Source organism: Cebus imitator, unplaced genomic scaffold (genome assembly GCF_001604975.1).
Source record: "Cebus imitator isolate Cc_AM_T3 unplaced genomic scaffold, Cebus_imitator-1.0 Scaffold433, whole genome shotgun sequence".
Lineage (NCBI taxonomy): Eukaryota > Metazoa > Chordata > Mammalia > Primates > Cebidae > Cebus > Cebus imitator.
Window position 1 is genome coordinate 189,181 of NW_016107748.1, and position 25,514 is coordinate 214,694.

At 38.9% G+C, this 25,514-nt stretch overlaps 1 protein-coding gene and 1 pseudogene across 4 annotated transcripts in view; one reads left to right on the plus strand and one right to left on the minus strand.

The window, feature by feature from the left end:
• Positions 1 to 25,514, minus strand: part of TAFA2 (TAFA chemokine like family member 2) — a 483,813-nt gene that overhangs the window by 171,978 nt on the left and 286,321 nt on the right. The window lies entirely within an intron of this gene.
• LOC108290378 lies at positions 2,842 to 4,320 on the plus strand (annotated as a pseudogene).

Genomic DNA, 25,514 nt, shown 5'->3' on the forward strand with positions numbered 1-25,514 from the left:
CAAAAAAAAAAAAAAAAAAGAGTCCAAGAAGAGACTGTTTAATCACTAGAGTTCACACTTTTCTCAGAGTATAATAGTTTAAGCAAAAATTTTGGACAATGATGGGCACTAGCATTAAATGCCTGAGCAGAGCAACTTTACAAAGCACAATGAAAGAGACGCAGTGATACTGGGACAAACACACTTTTATAACTATATTTTATTCATACTCCTTATATGTGTTTGACATTTGTACATTACTTCATACACCTTAATGAGCCATCTTTGAGGGAAAGGTAGAACATTATCAGATTTTAATATAACAAAGCACCATACTCAGGTTTCAGCTAACAGCTTAAGCAACTGAGAACTCAACTGATTAAGAATCAAAGCAGCAACCAATCTGTGCTACAAACCTCAGTCTACAGTAAGCCTCGATAACATACTGCTTTCTGATTTGTTCCTTTTGCAATAAGATTTCCGTTCCTTTTAGAATCTCACTTTTTCACTCTTTCCACTATCTTGGACTTCCCTGTAGGAATAAAATCAATCACATAATAGTCACTACTCTAACTTCTCTTTGCCATTAGCCACTTTGTTCCACCCCTACCATTTTCCTTATGGATGAATGTGGTTTCCTCGGTCATGATGCAGGTATTTTCTTGCAGCATGAAATCATACGGCAAAACAGCAGTCAAATGGTTAAATGTTCAATCTTGAGAACTTTTCCCAATGGCAAGATGTGTTCTATTGTGAAATTATGCCCCAAGGTGGTGGTGGAAGCCTATTACCTGGGTCTATTTTCTAAAAATTCTCCAAAGAACACACTGAGGAAAGCCCTACATTACGGGGATATGAAGAACTCGTCCAAACTATAGCCATCATCATTTTGTATTTGCTGAAAACGTAGTAAACTTATATCCTATTACTTCAATTGCTGGGGAGAAGAGTTCAAGACACATCAGGTAAAATACTACACAAACCAACACTGCCAGGTATCACTACTGTTTAGCAACAATTTAACCAGTAATTCCCAAGTTAACACTCTTCTTGCAATGTACAATAGACATGAGAGTACTTCACAAACTGTATAGTAGTCTACAAATTAGATTTATTACCAAGTCATACTAAAATAGGTAATAGGGTAAATGAATAAACAAATTGTGATACATATATATGTATGTGTGTGTGTGTATATATTTTACCTGATGTGTATATATATACACACACACATACATATACACACACACACACACACACACACACACAGTGGAATGTTATTCAGCCTTAAGAAGAAATTATAAAATAAATGAACTTGGAACATGTTAAGTAAAATAAGCCAGACACAAAAGTACAAATACTATATGATTATACTTACCTGAGAGGTACCTAGAATAGGTAAATGTATTGCAACAGAAAGTAGAATAGAGATTACCAGGAGCTAAAGGGAGGGGGAAATTGTGAGTTATTATGTAATGAACACAGAGTTTTTGTACAGGATGATTTTTAAAACAGTTCTGGAATACACAGTGGTAATGTACAATATTGTGAATGTACTTAATGCCGATGAAATGTACAAAAAAAGCTAACATGGTAAACTTTTTTTTTTTTTTGAGACGGAGTTTCGCTCTTGTTACCCAGGCTGGAGTGCAATGGCGCGATCTCGGCTCACCGCAACCTCCGCCTCCTGGGTTCAGGCAATTCTCCTTCCTCAGCCTCCTGAGTAGCTGGGATTACAGGCACGCGCCACCATGCCCAGCCAATTTTTTGTAGTTTTTAGTAGAGATGGGGTTTCACCGTGTTGACCAGGATGGTCTCGATCTCTTGACCTCGTGATCCACCCGCCTCGGCCTCCCAAAGTGCTGGGATTACAGGCTTGAGCCACCGCGCCCGGCCTAACATGGTAAACTTTATATTATGTCTATGTTACAACAATAAAAATGAAGAATAGCAGATAAGATGGCAAGAGTCATAATGGGAACAGCTCTGCTTATTGGCTCTACCATATAAGCTACATTTATTTTCTTCCTGACACTAAACAGTATTTGAAATGGTATTAACCTATTTGCTTACTTGTTTATTGTTCCTCTCTCCCCCTACTTGAATACAATCTACCATAAGAGCACAAACCTATGCCTTCTATTTCACTACTTTACTTCCAGCATTTATGATGTTTCTTATCAGAGTAGGTGCAGGATAAGTATTTGTTGAATAAAATAAATAAATGGTAGAAACACTACAGATGTCCTTTTAATTTTGAGTTTGGTTACTCTGCATGATCACACACATTTTCTTATGTCCAATAACATTTAATGACTCTACTTCTTGTAGGCAGTAGAATGCTTTCAATTGTTGTTTATATTATATGTAAGTCTTGTATCTGTAAATAGAAGCTAAGCTCCTTGACAAACCATACGCTATAGCTCTATTTCCCCACAAAGTAACTTACTTTTACATAGTGCCATATGGGAGACTAAGAACTTTTACATCTGTGATCATCTTTGGTTCACATGATCATGAGGCTGGCAGATGGAATCATCCCTCTTGCAGAGATGAGGGAGCAGGCTCAGAGAAGGGAAGTGACTTGTTCAAAGTCAAAGTTAGTAAGTAGCACAGCCAAAACTCAAAACCAGTTATCTACCAGGCACAGTGGTTCATGCTGTGGCTCAATGCTTTGGGAGGCCAAAGAATGAGGATCGCTTAAAGACAGAAGCTGGAGGCTGCAGTGAAGTGCGATGGCACTACTGCACTCCAGCCTGGGTGGCACAGCAAGACCCTGTCTCAAAAAATGTTTAAAAAGTTCTTCCAGCTTCAGGCCCAAAGTTCTTTCCATTAAAAGTTTGATAATGAAGAAGAGTCGGCTTCTCTGCTCCTTCTGGAATCTCCACCTGGTTCAGCCCGCCTGCCTCCACTCCTGTCTCCACCATGTATATCAGCATGACGCAGAAGTCCTACAAGGTGAGCACCCCTGGCTCCTGGGCCTTCAGCAGCCACTCCTGCACGAGTGGGCCTGGTGTCCACATCAGCTCCTCGAGCTTCTCCCGAGAGGACAGCAGCAGCTTCCAGGGTGGCCTGGGTGGAGGATATGGTGGGGCCAGGAGTATGAAATTCATCACCACTGACACAGTCAACAAGAGCCTGCTGAGCTCCCTAAACCTGGAGGTGAACCCCAATATCCAGGCCCTGCACACCCAGGAGAAGGAGCAGATCAAGACCCTCAACAAGTTTGCTTCCTTCATAGATAAGATACGATTCCTAGAGCAGCAGAACAAGATGCTGGAGACCAAGTGGAGCATCCTGCAGCCCCAGAAGATGTCTTGGAGCAATACAGACAACATATTCTAGAGCTACATCAACAACCTTAGGTGGCAGCTGAAGACGCTGGGCCAGGAGAAGCTGCAGCTGGAGGCGAAGCTTGGCAACATGCAGGGGTTGGTGGAGGACTTCAAGAATAAGTATGAGGATGAGATCAATAAGTGTACAGAGATGGAGAATGAATCTGTCCTCATCGAGAAGAATGTGGATGAAGCTTACATGAACGAGGTAGAGCTGGAGTCTCGCCTGGAAGGGCTGTCTGATGAGATCAACTTCCTCAGGCAGCTGTATGAAGAGGAGATCTGGAAGCTGCAGTCCCTGATCTCGGACACAACGGTGGTGCTGTCCATGGACAACAGCCACTCCCTAAGCATGGACAGTATCATCACTGAGGTCAAGGCACAGTACGAGATCGCCAGAGCAGCCGGGTTGAGGCAGAGATCATGTACCAGATCAAATACAAGGAGCTGCAGACGCTGGCTGGGAAGCGAGGGGATGACCTCAGTGCACAAAGACTGAGATTTCCGTGATGAACCGGAACATCAGCTGGCTCCAGGCTGAGACTGAAGGTCTCAAAGGCCAGACGGCGTACCTGGAGGCTGCTATCACAGATGCCAAGCAGCACGGGCAGCTGGTCGTTAAAGATGCCAATGCCAAGCTGTCCGAGCTGGAAGCCGCCCTGCAACAGGCCAGGCAGGACATGGTGGGGCAATTGCATGAGTACCAGGAGCTGAGGAACGTCAAGCTGGCCCTGGACAACGAGAGCGCGACCTACAGGAAGCTGCTGGAGGGCAAGGGGAGCCGGCTGGAGTCTGGGATACAGAACATGAGTATCCATACAAAAGCCACCAGCGGCTATGCAGGTGGGCTGAGCTTGGCCCAGGGAGCCTCACAAACCCTGGCCTCAGCTATCACCTGGGCTCCAGCTCCTTCAGCCACACCAGCTCCAGGAGAGCCATGGTTGTGAAGATCCAGACCCTCAATGGGAAGCCAGTATCTGAGACCTCTGACATCCTGCCCAAGTGAACAGCTGCGGCAGCCCCTCCCACCCTACCCCTCCTGTGGCTGTCCCGGAGTCCATGAGAGAGGCTGCTGTGCAGGGAGCACAGGGAACAGGAGACCCGCCTGAGGCTCAGCCCTAGCTCTCAGCCCACCTGCAGGGGCAGTTTACTGCCTGCAGACCCCCCTTGCCCATGCCTCCAACTACAAAATAATTCAATTGTCTTTTTTTCCCCCAAAATACACCCTCAGCTAGCTGTGCCACCTGTCAAAAAAAAAAAGTTTGATAATGAAAGCAATGATTCTAATGTCATATTTCCATAATGTAAAATAGAATATTTTAGAATAATTCCTACTAAATTTTTTTCTGGACATATGAAAAAAAATGCCTTGGCCATGGGTTTAAAATGAAAAAAAAAAAAAAAAAAAAAAAAAGAGAGAGAGAGAAATTATACATGGCTAGAAATAAATTTAGCTGATTATTTGTCAATAGAATGATAAACAGTTATGCATTGCTTAATGATCAAGATACATTCTAAGAAATTCATCATTGGGCAGTTTTAATGTGTGAACCTCATAGAGTGTACTGACACAAACCCACACGGTACAACCTACCACACACCTAGGCTATATGGGATAACTTACTGCTTCTATGCCACAAACCTGCAGGCAACTGCAACACAATGATGTTTGTGTATCTGAGTATATCTAATTACATAGAAAAAGTATAGTAAAAATAGCATATTAAATCTTATGGAACCACCACTGGATGTATGTACAGTTCATCATTGGCCAAAAGATTATAAGCTTATGACTGTATAGAAAAAACTAACTACAGATATATGATGGGGCCAGTAGGAGCCAGGCAGGCAAGTCAGCGAAGTGAGGGCTCAATCATCTCACTGCCCAATTCAACTCCAGGAACCTTTCAGCTTCAGCCCATTGAGGACACATGGGAAGGGGAGTCTCGTACCACCCCCTCCTCCCATTTTCCTTCAGGAGCCAGAAATCCAGAATCATATCTGAAATTGATCATTTTTAAATGTTATCGATGGATCTCATTTTTGAGAACATTCTGCATGCCAAATACAGTCTGTGGGCATCCAGGGTGTGGCTTCAGTTCTAAGCCATCTTATTTGTGAGTAGGTTTTAGAACTGACAGCACTTTTTACTCCTGGACTGTCTACACTATGACTTGAATCAGAAAAAAAAAAAAAGAAATAAAAGCAGGAAGAGAGCATATGAAGACAAAAAAAATCTAGGTTATTTTCCCTGTGCTTCTTATTTATCCACATTGAAAATTTTGCCTAGACTCATGGACTTTAAATGAGTGTCGTTATATGAAATAACTGGGCTTATAAGAGTACTTTAAAGTCCTTAGATTTAAAGATATGTAATGTATAAATGCAACTTAAACTAAGTTTGCCGTCCATGGGAGAATCCAGAGGCTAAACACAGAGTATTTATTATTGCAAGGACAGGATCTGATGTTTCCACTCTATACTTTAGCAGTGGCACATAAAGATTATAATTGAGAATGAAAGAAAGAAAGGGGCCTATTGAAAAACAGATGTCTTGAGCTAGAAGCAGCAATCACAGCATCTGCACTTTGGCGTCGGGAGAAAAACACTGGAGGAAAACAATAAAGCACAAGGTATAAAAATACCAAACAAGTCAGCTGGTTTTTCAGTTGATAGAAAAAAAAAACTACAAAAGGGTATTTAGAAGACTTTGATAAAATTCTGAAGCCTTAAATAGCTTGTGGTTCAGATGAGCTTAGAAACAGAGGCAAAAGGAGGAAAAGAATAAAATGGCTATGCTTAGTTTTTCTCCTAGTGTAAGGCTTAAAAGACAATTCAGAACTGGCTCAAATTTAGGCTCTTTCACCAAGATCAGTACCATTGCTTCTCTGTTGGTACCATCTTTCAAATGTCAAATTCTCTCCAATTTATTACATGTAACCTTCCAGAAAGCACCTTAAAAACTGCCTAACTTTATTTGCTTGCAAATGCTCTATGCTATGTTTATATATTCCACTTGCTACATAACACAGAAAGAACGCAGGATTAGGAGTAACAACACTTGGATTCAAGACTTGATCACCTATTTAGGTAGATGATTTGTGGAATCATTTAATCCCTTTGAGCCTCAGCTGATTATTTTGTACAATAAAGGTAATATACTTGCCTTAACTACCTCACAAGGTTGTTGCAAGGATTAAAAGAAACAACCTATATAAAAGTATCTCTCCAGTTTTAATCTTAATAATACATTACTTACAAAGCCAAAGGTTCATCCTCCAATGAAACTACAACCTGATGATTCAACAAACATTATTAAACATCTACTGTTACTTTAAACACTGGCAATATACCTGTGAAAATGGCAAGGTCCCTGCCTGCACACATGGAGCCCATAATCTGATTACAGTTGTAAATTCTTAATTTGGGGTTTGATGATAGTATAGTAAACGAAAAAATTTTCATCTTTCAGCTAATAAGTAGATTACGGGTTTGTGATAATGTATTGTTTTTCATTAATTTTCATAAAGAAAAGAACATAATGGCATTATCTTAATTAAATTCAAAAAGGCACTTAGCCTGAAACCACATAGTCAAGGCATTATTTACTACACATGTGTCATTGGAATAGCCTAATTATTAGGCACCGCAGACACACTTATGTAAACATAAGAAAAATGCAGCTGCTTACTCAAAGTTTGATTTGTGGAAATATGATATAGGCATCCAAAATAGCAATTACTAAGTTTTCATCTTATGCAAGGTCCCACGGTGGACACTATAATGGATAAATCAGCAAGCCTCAGTTTACTGCTTCCTTCAAATAACTTGTAATAGGGGAATAAAAGATTTGTGAGCTCATGTAAGTAAGAAATGATGTATTAATACTGAAAACGGGATTATAGTGGCTTAGAAGGAGATACTAAATTTAAAGCATCAAAAGCTGCCCTCATGAAATTTTGACCAATAACGCAAAGCACCAGATCAAAAGTCAAAACTGCCAGTTTGAGTCTAAGTATGTATTCACCCATATTTGGTTCTTTGAACTGAAGCAAATTACTTTAACGCAGCTTTTCTATCTATGAAATTAAAAAATAGAAAATTACCAATATTCTGATCTTCTCTAATCCTTGAGTTGGAAAAACTCATGATAGAATGAACAGATTCTTCTGAATACTAGTTACCCCACAGTTTTGGTAGCTGCATTAGATAATGTATGTGAAGCACTCTCACTATTTCTTACACCAAGTAGGTCCTCAATAAATGTTGAACCTTGATCTGAAGTACGAAATAGTTGAACTAAACCTTAACATATTGGTAAGATTTTAATATACAGAGATAGGAAGAAACCAATGTCAAGCCAAAAGAGCTGGCTGAGGAAAGACACAGAGTTTAGAACATGCAAAGAGTATGAATGGCAAGTAATCTCATTTGACTCTAAAGTGTATTAAGCGGAGGAATAAGAGGTAAACCTGGGACAATGGAGCTGACCAGAATATTTAGGATGTGACGGCCACATGGAAGTGTTTGCCCTAAATGTAGTAGGTACCAGTGAGCATGGGGGGACTGCAAAGGACATCAGCTTAAACATGTAAAATCTATACAAATTCTCTTTATCATTTGATGATCAAACATCTCCAAAGAAAACCAGTCAACAACTTCTTTGGATAAAGTATTTGCCACTAGCCCATATGACACCACTACTATTTCCAGTAAATAGAAAAACATTCTTTGAAGATTTGCAGTTCCAAATATTTGAAGTTGCTCTCTTGTAGTAGGACATGAGTGAATGCCTCTGTCAGTATTAGATGCATTGCATTTCTCAGAATTTATCTTTAATCAAGCTATCTTAAAAACTTGAGATGCTCAATGGAAAGATTGGTATTAATAAAGTACAGAGCTCGCAACTTTTTTCAGAAAGACTTTACCATTTCTGAATCACTATGATACTCCGTATAAATACAAAAGAAAACATGACAAAAATATGTTCTCTAGGCTACCAATATGTACTGTATCTTAAAACTACTAGGCAATATGTTTGTCCTATGATGAGGAGGGTTATAATAAGAGTATAAAGAATAATTTGAGAGAGAGAAAAAAAAGAAGCTAAAAGATAACATCTAAGCTCAAATAAAAACAAAAGCATTTTAAATGTGGTACCCTGCCTCCTTTTATGAGTTTTTCACTCCATTCCTTAATAAAATTCAGTCACATTTCTTAACTGAAGTATGACAATACTTGCTAAATAAACTTCTTTGTTTTTACCATAGGAAGCATCTAAATTTATAGTTTCTTATTTTTACAAACCTCTTTCAAATGGGTGAAATATTTCACAGTCATAATTCAATACAGTGAATAAGATGTTTTTACCCATATTATAAAAATTGGGAAACTGAGGCTCAAATGGGTGAAGTGACTTGCCCAGTCAGAGTATACCCATAAGGGACAGCTTTAGGACCCATATGCAGGTCCCATGGTGATGAATCTCTTGTACCTTCTAGCATATCATCCTACAGTAAAACTAGTGAGCATGCTATGCATCAGATAAAGAATACAGAAAGAGTTCCTGGCATTCACAATAGTTGCTGTTTTGCACACAGGGAGAAGAATGACATAATGGCAGGGTCCACAGCAGCTTTGGTCCTTTTTCATTTATCTAACATAGTCCTACACCTTCCATACTGAGGGTTGTACAAAAATAATCGAGTTCACAGAACCCTTGATACCATCTGCTGATACCACACTGTACAAACATCAAATGTAGATGATAATACAATTAAGTTTTAATCTACTTGGGAATACTAGCCAATTTGTGGACCATCTGGGGAGCGCGTGTCCTCCACCTCAATTCACCTTTGCTGTTTGCCTGATTCTGCTCTCTTTCTTTCTGAAGGTGTGAAGAATGAAAACTGATGACTACATTAAAATGTAACTCAGAAGGCAATGGTGTGCTGGAAAACTACATAATGGTCCCCAATGGTAAACAAAAATAATTTGAAGTTCTCTGCTACTGGAACTTTTAAGTGTCACTCTTTTTCTCCGTTCATGCCAGTGACTTGAGTGTGGGTGTTATGTCATGTCTGAACAGGTTTCATTCCCACTTTCTGATTAAGGAGAATACTATGATAGATCCTCCAAGACAGATAGGAGACAAAATGATTCTCTTCTCCTTTCAGATTTTGTATTCCTGTGCACATTAGACCACATGTCTAAGGATACTATCTTCACTCCATCACAAGAACCAATCAGAAAGGAAAATAGAGTGTACAACCAACGGCGTGCACTCAACTCTAGACATAACCCCCATAGTTACGTCAAATAGTTGGTTAATAAATGAGAGGGGCTATGCTGTGGGTAAGGGCTCCCTTTGAAAAGAAGAAAGCGTTTTTTCCAAAGCCAGAACTTATCTTCTTCTCCGTTAGGCTCAGACCTCCCTCCTGGCATTAGGTTCAAACCTAGCATTCAGAATAAAAAATTTAAGGAGACCTGGCCCATTGCTATGGGAGTTACATGGCATTTGTCAGCCTGGCTCGCATGTGTTGCCCCAGTTCTGCTGCTATTTTCCCAGGCCTCACTCCTTTCCTGGGGCACCTGCAGAAGACCTCGGTTTGTTCTTTATATGACCCCCTTCCCCCACCACCAGCACCACTCCCCCATGGAGTACTGTTTCTGAAACTTAGTCCTGCTCTTTGCTACCTCCGGACAATGTTTCTTCACACTGATTTCCCACTTGCATCTCCACTGCCCTCCTTAAGAGTACTCTGGCTACATTGCTTTTGCCTTATCCCTAAGCACCATGCTTTGCCTACCGGAATAGATCCTCAGAACATACATTAGGCCTGACTCCAGCACTGGGCCCTCACAGTGGCAAGGTCTCATGTGGGTCCCAGTGGTCCACATCTGTGTCCACTTACTGGAGTTAATCACTAAAGGCTTACACTCTAATTGAAAGAGATGTACATTTAAAAAAGGATTGGTTCTTGACTTTTGTTTTATATTGTTAGGTCGTACAGGCACTTAAGGATAAAATAGTAAGATTCATTAATTTGTGGGCTACTGACGTAATTCAGCTATAATTATAACCACCTTATAATTGATAATGTAAAGATAGCACTGAATAGTGGGAAACTTGAGAACCAGACTTCCTGGACTCAAATCCTAGCTTTCACATTTGCTAACTTTGGGCCATTGGGCAAAATTCACAACTGCCTCAATTTATTCAACTGTGAAATAAGAAAAATAATAATGCTTTCTTAAAGGGCTTTGACAATGAAATGTATTAAAATATATAAAGTGCTTAGAGCAGGACCTGCTCATAATAAATGCTCAACTAGTAGATGTGTATTAACTGGAGGTGGGGGGGTCTGCTATAGCTAAAAAATAGTAAGAGTCACAGGGAAGACCAAGTGAAGAAATAAGTCCCATACTGAAATTCACTATTAAATGTTTCAAGAAGACTTATCTGCCCCCCCCCAACCCCAGGACACGCTGAATTTGACTCCAATATGTCAGTAACTATTTGGCAGGGAAGTCTGGATTACGAGGTCTACCTTGACAGCCTATTACCTACATGGAAGTTTTTCTCTGTTAAATGCAGAAAATAATGCTTCCTACCTAGTGGAGTTGGCCTTATTACAAAATTACTTAAGACAGATAAAGCACTTAGAATAATGCCTGACATACAGAAAACACAAGGGTTAGCTAATTGCTATTACAAGCATAGCCTAACACAATGGTCAGGAAGATGCAATGATGAAACTGGAATGTCCCTAGGTGATTAGAGCCTGGTGGATCCACGTATCTGGCAAAGAGGGAAAGTCGTGAGCTCCAGTACAGGACCCTTCTCACTGAAAGTAAGTTCAAATCTTAATTGTACCTTAAAAACATACCACATGGAAAAAAACACAAAATACTCAGACCAGAAGTAAGCAATCATAGCCACATTCTCCTACAAGCAGAGAAGAATAACCAATATCCAAAGATAACAACTCACATTTTGCAAAGCTTTTAAATGATGTACTCATTGAAAAACTCAGTGAGAAGGTGCACTTAAAAGACAAAGTAGAAAAAAAGACTTTTTGAATAAAAGTTAGGGTCCCCAAGCAAGGATGCAACAGTCCAACAAATACAGGTAGGAGGCAAAAAAGGTGTAGGCACAAAGGAGGATCAAAACAATCTAAAGGAAGGGAATTTCAGAGTGGACTAACGTGGTAATTACCAGATTTTCAGTGAATAGGTCCCAGAAATGAATATCTGAGCTCCGCTCTAGTATAAACATATATTAGTTTATTTCATGGTAAATTTCACAGCTTATTTCTTATTCCAAAGGTGGACTCAGTTGTTTTTAACAAAAGCTTTTCTAAGCCTACTCCTCTCCACTGGAGGCTAAACTCCCCTGGAGTGGTTGGAAATTGTGTTTCCAGCAGCAGTGGGCTGGCCTTGATTGCTAACTATCTGAGTGACCTTAGGAAAGTTACCCCAACTCACTCTCCATTCATCTCCCATCTGCAGAGTAGATATAATGGTGGAATCTACCCAATAAAAGTAACACAATTATTGATATCGCTAACACACATGATGCACTTAGGAAAATGCACCTTCTGTTGTCTCATAAGGTACCAGGTTAAAGAATGTCAACATTGTTTTTTAGGGATATCTAGACTAAACTGACCCTATTGAGTATTGCAGTCAAGATTCTAAGAAACAAGATTAAAAGGGCAAATAACACCTCTCATAGAATGTGTTCTGCCTTGTTCTCCATGACTCGGTCTGTGCTACTGGACTTGACAGCGTTGATTTTCTCTGGATGTATCTAACATTACAATATGGGTTACTAGGAATGAGCTGAGAACCTGGCTGGTTTCTTTGCTCTCTACCTTGCATTTAACATAGTTCCAGCCACAACCAGGGTCTCAAAAAATGAGTGATGAATAATCAACAGATAGATATCAAACAGGAAAGAACTGTTCTAAATCCAAGACTACCTGCTAAAATCAGCAGACTTTTAAATTCATTAACAGAACAAAATTATTATTTTAATATTCTTTTAATAGTTTACAGCTAAAAGCATCAGCAGTGCTTTTTAAAGTGAATTGTATCAACTGTTGCGTTGGAAATCTTGAAATGTTTTTGCCGAATACCACAGCCATATCCTTCTGTCATTTAGAGACTTTTTAAATTGTTTTGTCTGCCCCAAATGTTCTGAGACACTTATGTGTTCTATATGCATTGGGCTGCCTACACACAGAAAAATTATCCACTTCCCCATCAACCGCTGACTTTTTCTATTACCAAATGAGAGGTTCTAAAGGCCTACGATGACTAGGATAAATCACTCCATTTCTTTTACTCTATTAAAGTAGATATTTTATGTTCCACTGCCACAAAATCCAAGATGAACACCAAAAATAGCCTGTGAGTTGAAGACTCTCATTTTAAAACGGCACCACAATTTATCCTATTTCTTACTGTACCATGAGCATTACATTATTCATTAGAAGATTTGGTTTTTAGGCAGCTATGATACAGCCTTTGCTGAGTGTAGGCTTCCCAGGGCAAACTGGTGATTTAAAGAGATATCTTCCAGAGATAAGGTCACTTTGTGGATTCCCACCTCTGTGACCCCAGTGTGTTTGCATAAATATAAATTTACTCTATGACATTCCTGTCATGTCTGTTCAGTGAGCAAGTAATTTGCCACTCTCATTACTCCAGGTACAAGGTCCCTTGTGAAAAATCAATCTTCTTTCTGCTTCATACATCACAGCTTCCCCCAGTCACCCAGTGCATTCTGATTCTGAAATGCATCTGTGAGATAAAGACACAGGTCTGTTTCAGCAGGCTGCATTGTCCGAAGGGGCTAATGAATGTTACACCTCACTGGGAAACCCCATCTTGGGGCAAGGGAAATGTCTATATACAAAGCAAATGTGCTGTTTTGTGGAAAGTGTTTCCTATACCAGAGGGAGGGAGGTCTTAATAGTAGAACAAATAAGTAGCTACAGGGGGTTTAGTGCACAGTTTTTCAGAAATATTAATCTGCCATCTCTTCAGGCTACAAATCATTTTCTCCACATCTTGACAGGTTGAATTTTGACTTTGAAAGACAATCTATTGTAGGATCCTGACTAGCTATAATATGCCAGGCTTTTCCCTGGGGACAGACCCAACTCACTCCAGCAGATGAAACCATTTCCAGTGTTTGTGTTGGTGCTGATTGCTGTTTTTCACCAACGTATCCTCCTGAACATCATGGCATAAGTGCCAGTAGGAGAAAAACAAAGCAGTGAAAATATTTTCATTTTTTATCTATTTTCTGATCCAAAAAAGGATTATATCCTGGAATTTTCTTGCTATATAGTAGCACAGATCTATTTTAGAAAATCACTAATTCGGATGTCAGCAAATATGTATTGAGTACCTACTGTGTTATATTTCAGGAGCTGTAAATAAAGTAATTAATAGAACTAACATAGTCCCTCCATCATGGAATGTATGTTCCCGAAGGGAGAAAATAAATGAATACCTAAATAAACCAATGTGACAATTTTCAGAATTGATCAGTGCCTGGGGGGCTAAAACAACATTGATAGGATGGTGAGTTTAGCCAAATAAACCAGCTGAGAGGAAAAGAAAAGCAGCAGCAGCAGAAACAGAAGAAGCAAAAGCAACAGAAGGAGAAGTTACACAAGAACCAGAAGCAGAAGCAACAGAATCAGAATCAGAAAAAGAATCAGAAGAAAAAGAAGGCGGAGGAAGAGGAGGAGGGGAGGAAGGTAGGGGAGCACGTAAGCATATTCTGGGCAAAATAAAAGGAATAGAAATAGTGAAATAGACCGAAGGCAGTATGGGAGGGGCAGTATGCATGAGTCAGCAGAGTGGTCCTGGCAGGAGTCAGTCCACAGAAGCCCGCTGACCATGAAAAAAAACTGGGATTTATTCAAAGTACAGTGGGAAGCCATTGGAAAGTGAAAGTGGAAGGGGCTTTGAAACAACCAGGCAATTAAAATGATCTGATTTACGTTTTTTAAAGATCACATTAAAAATTGCTGCTGCCTAAACAGTGTCGTAGGAGGTAAATGTAGTAGAAATAGGGGGAACAGCTAGGATGCTGGGGCTACAGCCCACGCAAGTTAAGGTGATGGCCTGACCTATAAAGCTATCAGTAGGGAGGAAGACAAGTAGACATATTTGTGATATACTTTGGATATAAAGACATTGGAATTGGGTCAGAGATTTGATAAGAGGTTAGCAAAAAGGACAGGAACCAAGGACATAGTGGAAATAATTGGTTTAATAAACCAGATGAGTATCAGTGTAGTTACTATGATGGAGAGAAAGCAGAAATGAGTAACTGCCTTTGGGACAGATTAAGTTTGAGAAGACAGATGCTCAAGATATTACATAGGAAATTGGGAAGACTAATCTTAGGCTTCTGGAGAAGTAACATCTAGAGCACATAGATAGTATTTAACACCATGAATGTGAATGAGCTTACTCAGGGCAGGGGTGCCAGCTAAAATATAAGACACCCAGTCAAGTTTGAATTTCCAAAATAATGAAAAATTATTTAATATATGTCCAAAACATTGCATAGGACATACCTATACTAAAGTATGTCCTAGATGGGCGCGGTGGCTCATGCCTGTTATCCCAGCACTTTGGGAGGCTGAGACAGGCAGATCACTTGAAGTCCAGAGTTCGAGACCAGCCCGGCTAACATGGCAAAACTCTATCTCTAATAAAAACACAAAAGCATTAGCCGGGCATGGTGGCACGTGCCTGTAGTCCCAGCTACTTGGAAGTCTGAGGCATGAAAATCTCTTGAATCTGGGTGGCAGAGGTTGCAGTGAGACAAGATTGTGCCACTGCACTCCAGCCTAGGCTACAGAGTGAGACTCCATCTTGATAAAAATAATAATGATAATAATAAAGTATGTCCTAATAGTTTATAGAATAAGTAAATAAATGTGTATATGTAAAACATGGAACATGTTTGCAGTAAAAAAACATGTCTGAGATTCAAACTTAACTCAGAATGCTATATTTTTATTTGCCAACAGCCTTAGAACTCTGAGTGAGATTATAAATAGAGAAGACCCAAGATCTAAAGCACCCCTAACTTTTAAATTGGAACAGAGGAAAAAGAGATAGCAAAAGAGACTGAGAAGGAGGTGCCAGTCAGAAGAATAAGGTCTCACAGAGACTAACAGAAAGAAAGTATCCCAAAAGGAAATGCTCAACTGAGTCCAAAGTTTTGACTACAGCTTAGGGGTTGAATAAAATGAGCTTAAACAACTAACCAGTACACTTGGCAGCACGCAAGCAAGCCTTGGTGACCTTAAAAACAGCAGCTGCAGTGAAGTGGGAGGAACAGAAGACCCTCTGGAGTGAGATAAAGACATTGGATACAATGAATATAGAAACCTCTTCCAATAAGCTTTGCTATGAAAGGAAGAACAAAAATTGGGTAGCAGCTATGAGGTCACCTAGGGTTGGGGAGATACAGGACAATGTGAGTGTAATGGAAATGATCTGGTAGAGAGGGAGAAGTGGAAGATTCAGGAGTGAGAGGAGAGAATGGCAGGACCAAAGCTCATGAGAGGAAGTAAGATCCAGACCGTGATGGACAGGTTGACTTTGAATAGCAGTGCAGACAACTCTTCCATTTTAACAGAAAGAACATAGTGAATATGACTGTGGCATTTGTGGGTTTCAATTTTAATAAACAACTCCAAAGATATATGTACATAAAAATATTCTACTTTTAATCAAACATTTTCCTACATTTTAGTTTGTAAAAAATTACCCCACTATTTATATACTCACATAAACAAATGCAGACACTTTCAAAATTAGTTGTTTGAAGACATTTTGATAGCTAAATTAATGACTGTTAGATAATCATTTAGGAAAAAATTATTCATGTTCTCTTTTATGTTCCCAATTCCCTTTATTTTTCATGAATATGGGAAGCATAAAATAGTTACAACATCAAAGTAGAAGTTTTGCTAAATAGGAATTAGACATTTCTAAATAACATTTCTCATAACAACTTTGCCATGATGTACACCATTAGATAGAAAAGTTTTGCTAATATGAAGTGAAAGCAAATACTGCCAAACTCCAGAGGAACAAAGGTCAGTTGCTATGGGAACCAAACTTTGGACCTCCTGACCTTTGCATGTGTTGCATTAATGTGGATATATGCATTGGATCTCCTCCAAAATACAAATCAGATGTTCACTAATACAGTTACAAATGCAGCTCAGCAGCAAAGAGACAGTGCTGCGTTTTGAAGAGCACAAAGACAAATAAAGACATTTTTTAAATGTTTAAAACATTTCTCTCAGTGTCTTGCAGTCATCTGTCACTTACCTGAAGTCCTGATGCTATTTGTACATGGACGCAGTTATCCCATAATACGTTATGTTCTTGTTAACAAAAGAGTGATAGTCTGGTAAACAGAATTCCCTGGTTTATTAAAGAGTAATTATTGCCTGCATGGTTCTTGTAATTTTCAACTCAAAGCTCACAGCTAAAACAATCTTAAATTCCTTTAATATTTAAAGGAATTTGTCTCTTAGCCATATCCTGCATTTAAAGTCAAATGGATAGTGCTTTTAGAACTGATAAAATATGGATGCAGAAAACTCCTGATTATTAAACAAGCTATCATGTGGTTATGTTTCGATTTATACTGTCCAGACTAAACAGGCCTCTTTCTCAGCATGCTTACTATCATTTGTATTCTCCACCTTCACTCTTCTTAAATAGTATTCATCTTAGTTTCCCTATATGAACCCAAGGACAAAATTGAAGTTCCATTCAAGGTCAAGGGCCCTGTGTAGTTTCAGGGTCTGGTACCTAACCAACAGCCAATAAACATGCATGGATAGAAGCATGGATGAATGCATGGCTATCCAGAAGGACTATGAGGAGAGAAAGCTATGAAATTTAGTTAGACAATAAAAATAGAATCATAAATATGTGTTTTATATCAGTTGAGAAAAAAGAGACATAGCCGAGATTTTAAACAATCTGCTACCCTTCTTAAAGCTACAAGTAGGTGGCAAATGTCTTAATTTCACATTTAAAAAAAAAAAAAAAACTATTTCTTCTACATTCTTTCACCATTCATGAAGCATACACTATCACTCCCCTGATCTACCCACTCACACACTAAAAAAGTGAAACAATTTCCCCAAATATTAACTCAATGAAACTCCAGGCTCTTGTGGCTAGGTTTAAGAACTGATACCTAAGATTTACTCAAAGTATCCAAAGCAAACACAAATACAGTGAAGTAAGGAGTTGGAGAGAACAGTTCACAAAGGCCTATGTTCCCAAGAATGATGTCCATGCTTACCTTTAGATTACCTTAACAGTTCAGACGTTTGGCAGTTCACACCTGTAAATCATAAACTTGGGCAATCCCTTCAGAGAGTGAAAGTTTTAGAGGCTGGAAATATGTATTGTCATCTTTGTGTCATAGGAGTTCCTGCCTCACAGGTACATATAGTAGGTACTCAATATATGTGTTTACTGGATGAATGAGTGAATGAAAAAATGAAGGTATCCATGCCTAGGTACCCTAGTGAGAAGTAAAATACAACCTGGTAATCTAGTGTCCTAACCATACATATCATAGAAGAGATTATACAAACTCTTCAAATACCCGGTTATATAAAGAAGTTAGCACTCCCCAAAAACAGTGTCCTGTAAATAAGAATTTCAGGAAACTACAAATCCATCCGGCAACTGGTGAAAGAGAAGACAAAAGAGAATGAGAGAGAGAAGTGAAAGGGAAGGGAGGAGGAGGAAAGGATATAAAGGGAGGGAAGAAAATAAATATAACTACCAAAGACTGGTGGGTCAGCAGGATGGTACCTAAAATCTGTGTTTATCGACGAGGCAATGGAAAACCAATTCTTTATTTGCATTTCATTTCTTTATTTCATTTAAAGCCTTAAACTTAGCCAAAGCTAAGTATGAGGTTCACAAGAAAAGTAATGGCTCTGGGTTGAGAGTTAATAAAATTCTGGAATAAAAAAAATTAACAATGGCAGTCAAAAGCACAAACTAAGCCAAGATCTAATTATATTATACTTTCATGAATATAAAAAACATTATGAAATATTTAATAATCTTCCAAACTCCACACTTTTCATCTACCCAGGGATTCCATAGTCTTGCATACAATTATCTTTTCAGTTAAATACACAGCACTTGGCAAGCACTTGGATTCGTGTTCACATCATTGTTCCTGATATTACTAGGCCACTTCAAATGCTTGAAGCTCTTCCCTTGCCATTCTCAGTGCTTAGAGAGGTTTAGGTTATAAGGATTTCAATCTGCTTGTGTTAATCAGTAGTTCAGCACTATTTGCCTACCTTACATATGAGTTTTTTTGGCAGATGATTTGTTTGATTTTGCTTATTCTTATCTTGCCAACACTTCTAAAATTGAACAGAGGAAAAAAGAAGAGGGCTCAGCAGGCACTGAACATCATGTCACATTATCAACCAAAACGCTTAATATATATTCTGATTTCTAAGAGACCCAAGAACCTAAGTTTTTAAAGAGAGATGTAACTGTTTGCGTCATCTATGATGTTTCCTTTCTTCTGCCTGCCGTCAAGCTATTTGTGATACAAATAGCAAATGGGATATAAATGTTATCTGATAACATGATAATCTAGATAGCATCTTATCTCTGTTGAGGATCCAGATGATCTCAAAAATGACTGATTTCATGCAATATGACTCTTCCATATTATTTGATACATATAAAAATAGGTAACATAGGTATAATTAGAAAGCAAAATAATAAAATAAATATGAACCACTATCTACCAAACCCATCACCAATTTAATAACAATAACATTATCATTGTTCTTGAAAGACAAACCCCTTGCTATCTGCAGGGGATTCATTTTAGGACCCAAGTAGAGTGGATGTGCAAGTCCTTGAGGTAAAAATGATGCTGAATGTATATCTTTAACTAATGTATTCTTTCAATTTGTTTGGCTTGAGCTTTACAAATATGGCATTATACTAAATGCAATTTCCTGAAACTTGCTTTTTCCACTCAGCATTACAGAGGACATATCTGTAAGTTCAGCAACCATAATGTATTAGTCCAGTTTCACATGGCTATAAAGAACTGCCCAAGATACAGTAATTTATAAAGAAAAGAGGTTTGATTGACTCACAATGCAGCATGGTTGGAGAAGCCTCCGAAAACTTATTATCATAGAAGAAAGGGAAGCAGGCACATCTTACATGGCAGCAAGTGAGAAAGAGGAATGAGTGTAAAGTAGGCACTGTTAAACACTCATAAAATCATCTGATTTCATGAGAACTCAATCACTAACATGAGGACAGCATGGGGGGAACTGTCCCCATGATCCAACCTCCTCTCACCTGGTCAATCCCTTGACCTATGGAGATTATGGGGATTACAATTCAAGATGAAATTTGGGTAGGGACACAAGGCCAAACTGTATCATGCTGCCTCTAGCCCCTCCTAGGTCTCACTTTTTTTTTTTTCCATTTTAAAACCAATCTTCCCTTCCCAACAGTTTCCCAGAGTCTTAATTCATTTCAGCATTAACCCAAAAGTCCGTCAAAAGTCTCATCTGAGACAAGCATGTCCCTTCCACCTAGGAGCTGGTAAAATCAAAAGCAAGTTAGTTACTTCCACAATACCATGGGTATAATTGGATAAATGCTCTTATTCCAAATGGGAGAAATTGGCCAAAACCAAGGAGCTGCAGGCCCCATGCAAATCCAAAATCCAGCAGGGCAATCATTAAATCTTAAAGCCCCAAAATAATCTCCTTTTACCCCATATCTCACATCCAGGTCACACTGATGCAAGAGATGGGCTCCCATGGTCTTGGGCAGTTATGACCCTGTAGCTTTGCAGGGTACATTCTCACCCCCGTACACAATCCCCCAGGTGCTTTCACAGCTGGTGTTGAGTGTCTGCAGCTTTTCTAGATGCTTGGTGTGAGTTGTTGCTGGATCTACAATTCTGAGGTCTGGAGGACAGTGGCCCTCTTCTCACAGTTCCACTAGGCAGTGCCTCAGGGGGGACTCTGTATAGGGGCTCCAACTCCAGATTTCCCTTCTGAACTGCCCTAGCAGAGATGCTCCATGAGGGCTCCACTCCTGCAACAAACTTCTGTCCAGACATCCAGGACATTTCCATACATCTTCTGAAATCTAGGCAAAGGTTCCCGAACATCAATTTTTTACTTCTGTGCACTCACAAGACTAACACCATGTGAAAACCACCAAGGCTTGGGACTTGCACCGTCTGAAGCAACAACCCAAGTAGTACCTTAGCACCTCTTAGCAACAGATGGAGCTGAAATAGCTGGAATGCAGGGCACCAAGTCCAGAGGCTGCACACAACAGAGAGACACTGGACCCTGCCCATGAAACCGTTTTTTTTTTTTTTTTTTTTTTTTTTTTTTTTTTTTTTTTTTTTTTTTTTTTTTTTTTTCCCTCCTAGGCCTACAGGTCTGGGATGGGAGGTCTCTAACATGCCTTAGAGGCATTTTCCCCATTGACTTGATGATTAACATTCAGGCCCTCATTACTTATTTCTGCAGCTGGCTTGAATTTCTCCCGATAAAATGGATTTTTCTTTTCTATTACATGATCAGGCTGCAAATTTTCCCAACTTTTTGTGCTCTGCTTCCCTTTTTCTTTGTTTCCCTTTTAAACATAAGTTCCAATTTGAAGTCATCTCTCTCAAGTTCAAAGTTCCACAGATCTCTGGGGCAGGGGCAAAATGCAACCACTCTCTTTGCTAAAGCATAGCAAGAGTGACCTTTATTCCAGTTCCCAATAAATTCTTCACCTCAATCTGAGACCACCTTAGCCTGGACTTCATTGTCCACATCATTATCAGCATTTTGGTCAAAACCATTCATCAGGTTTTCAGGAAGTTCCAAACTTTCCCACATCTTTCTGTCTTCTTCTGAGCCCTCCAAACTGTTCCAACCTCTTTCCAACCTCAGTTCCAAAGTCACTTACACATTTTCAAGTACCTTTATATCAGTGCCCCACTCTTGATACCAATTTGTCATAGTAGTCCATTTTCACACTGATGTAAAGAACTGAGAATTATATAAATAAATTTATAAAGAAAATAAGGTTAATTGACTTAAACTTCCACATGGCTGAGGAGGCGTCAGGAAACTTACTATCCTGGCAGAAGGGGAAACAGGCACATCTTACATGGCAGCAGGCGAAAGAGAAGAGAGAGTGTGAAAAAGGAACTGTCAAACACTTATAAAACCAACAGATCTCATGAGAATTCACTTACTGTCATAAAAACAACATGGAGAAACTGTCTCCATGATTCAATCACCATTAACCAGGTGCCTTTCTGGACATGTGGGGATTATGGGGATTACAATTGGAGATATAATTTGGGTGAGGACACAGGGCCAAACCATATCACATGGAATCATCCAACCATGTATCAAAAATATTCAAAAACAATTAAAAACTGCTTCTGTACTGAAAATGTACAGACTCTTTTGACTTTTTCTTGTCATTATTCCCTAAACAATATAGTATCACAACTATTTACATAACATTTATATCGTATTAGGTATTATAAATGATCTAGAGATGACTTACAGTACACAAGAAGCCTTGCATAGGTTATATGCAAATGCTACAGCCATTTTATAGCAGAGATTTGAGCATCTGTGGGAGATCCTAAAATCAATCCTCCTCCAATACTGAGGGAAAACTATATTTCAAAGATGAATTTGTGTTGTTGCATCCAGTTATAGTTAATTCATTTTCACAGTTGTATAATCTACTGTGTGAATATAACTAACTATACACATTCATTTCTTGTCAAATGGACATTTATTTCCAGTTTTTTGCCATTGTGAACAATACAACTAGAAGTGTTCTTATACCTATCTCTTGATTCATGTGTGTAAGAGTTTTTCTAGGATTTATGCATGAGAAAAAAAATTATTGGTCATAGGGAATGCATGTGTTTATGTTTACAAGATAATCCTAAATTGTTTTCCAAAGAGATTATCCCAGTTTATGTCCCCACCAGCAGCAATGTGTAAGTTTCCATTACTCCACACATTGTCAACACTTGACGTAGAAAGGCTTCTATTTCTGCGGCATTCTAGTGGTGTATTAGTTCATTACCATGTTTGTAAAAAAGGCATACCCAAGACTGGGTAATTTATAAAGGAAAGAGATTTAAATGACTCACAGTTAAGCATGGCTGGCAAGGCCTCAGGAAACTTATAAGCATGGTGGAATGGAAAGCAAACATGTCCTTCTTTACATGGTGGCAGGAAAGAGAAGTGCTGAGTAAAGAGGGGAAAGCCCCTTATAAAACCATCAGATCTCATGAGTACTCACTCACTATCATGAGAACAGCATGGGGGAACCACCCCCATAATTCATTTACCTCCCATCAGGTCCCTCACATGACATGTGGGGATTATGAGAACTGCAATTCAGAATGAGATTTGGGTGAGATACAGCCAAACCATATCAAGTGAGTATAAAATGATATCCATTTTTAGCCTTACTATGCATTTCTCTGATTGTTACTGAAGATTAATTTTTTTTTACAACGCTTGTTTCTAACCTGTGACTTTCATTGGTATCTGTTAATTTCTGAACAATGAATAATTTTTCAAGTAAGCAGACAGTATCATCATTTGCTAGTTTCCATCACCAAGACACCAAGATCATGTCAAATTTTTTTCATTAAATTGGCCAATTCTTGTGGAATTTTGAGCTGTGGGTGTGTTACATGTTTCAGTATACTTAATTACAAGTATATTGGAATCGCTTTTAAAAAGCTGACGGACACTTTTCCACAAACTTTACCAAATATGTGTCTTTATAACAATCTTTACCAAATGGATTTCTACATAAGTTCACTTGACTGATAATCTTTTCCCAATAGTGTTTTGTATATTTTCTTATCATATTATTCTAATATTATCAAACTTAATTTGCTTTCCAAGTTTTAACTCTTCAATTTCACGTTTTAAAAATAATTTTGATTCTCTTCTGCCAACTTTGTAGTTGAAAAACATCCTATAAATTACAGTTACTTGCCAACTGTAATGAAACAAATATATGCTACTCTTAGAACAACAAAAAGACACGCAACATAAACAATACATAAAACAAAAACTTATTTTCTCCGGAAGCCATTTGAAGAAAGCATTAGTAACCGGCCTGTAAAAAGTATTTGTTTTGGGTAAGAAGAAGTACTATAGGAGTTAAACTTGAATTGAAGGCATCATTCTAATCAAACATTTGGCTCCAGGCAGCTTTGTTACATTAATTATCTATTTCACACACATCGGGAGACAATTTTTATTGTATAACATGTCAGTTATTGATTATTATAATACAGATAGATATACATCTTGCCTCTGATCAGCCATTATAGCATTTCTAAGAATCGATTGTTTGAATATTTTCATGCATAAGCATCAAATTTTTCTTATTCATTGCACATGACGAGGATAGTAGTATAACTTCTATCAAACACAGTTTTATTACTTGTATAGCACATAGCTAGCTATAGCTGTGGATAGGGCTTCTAGCTCTGAAACTCTGCCAGTTAAAGTATTTCATTAAAATCTATTGATGGAATTATGGTGCAGGAATGTTAAAAAACCTTTATCTTTCTGGTATAGTACTATAGGAATCCAGCCTCTTCATAACCTGTTCAACCAAGGCTGTCTACAAAATGATGTAACTGAAGAATTCTAGCCAAACTATGAATCCAGGGAAATATATATTATCTCTGTAACAGCTTTACGTATAAAAGATGACCAACTGTCACTACCTTTAAAAATGTCAATACGTGACTTCTTTCTATATTTCCATCCAGTTCAAAGCTGGAGATGGCACACAATCAATGCTCAGATTTAAAAACAGCATAGAAACAATCTCCTGTGCTAGAGTTAACTTTGCTGTCCTCTTCTTCTTGGCCTCTAGGTAACATGAATACAGTTGAGCATATCCTTATTTTTTAACACTTTTCTCTCTTCTGGGAGTGAAGCATTGAACGCTCTCACAATCTTGGCTCTCCTGTTGCCTTACTGGCCTCTCGCTGTCAGGGCATTTTGCTGGCATTTGCTCTTCTGGCTGACCTCTGACGGTTACTGACGCACCTCAGATCCTGTTGGAGCCTTCTTCTCTGTTTACAGTTTTGACCCAGATGACCTCACAGCTTTAATATGACCTCTTCCCTGTTCTTTCACAAAAATTTTTCTCCAACCTTGATATCCTATCTGTGCCAAACCTGTACATTCAATTGAGAATTTGACACCACCAGTTAGGCAGCTAAAAGGCATCTCCAACCTAACATATCCTGAGTAGAGTGATGCATTTTCATCCTTCTCCCCTACCCACTATCCCTCTGCCATTCTTCTTCATTGCACCACCATCTAGTCTAGCCAAAAATTCTTAAGTCATCTGTGTCTTTTCCCTTTCCCTCATTCCCATTCCAATCTGTCATCCCATCATCTTAAGTATACATTAAATCCATTCACTTTTTTATAACGCCATTCTTGCCCAAGACGGACCTTCATTTCAACAATGAACTCCTGTCTGATCTTTCTGCTTCTATTCTTCACCATACATTTCTTTCTACTAATAACATACAGAGCCACCATTTTCTACTTCATGTGTAAATCTCACCACTGCCCCACTTGTAAAATTACAGTGTAGTACCAATGTACTATGACTCACAATAAAATCCCAACCTCCTTACCACAACCTAATAGACTATTAGGGATCTGGCCTTATTTTGCCTCTGTCATTTGGCCACCTATCCTTCTGCGCCCTACTTACTTTCTTCTGCCGGACATGGATGAATCTGGAAACTATCATTCTCAGCAAACTGACACAAGAACAGAAAATCAAACATTGCATGTTCTCACTCATAGGCGGGTGTTGAACAATGAGAACATATGGACACAGGGAAGGGAACATCACACACTGGGGTCTGTTGGTGGGGGCTAGGGGAAGGACAGCAGGGTTGGGGAGGTTGGGGAGGGATAACATGGCAAGAAATGCCAGATATAGGTGACAGGGGGGTAGAGGCAGCAAACCACCTTGCCTTGTATGTACACATGCAACAATCCTGCATGATCTGCACATGTACCCTAGAAC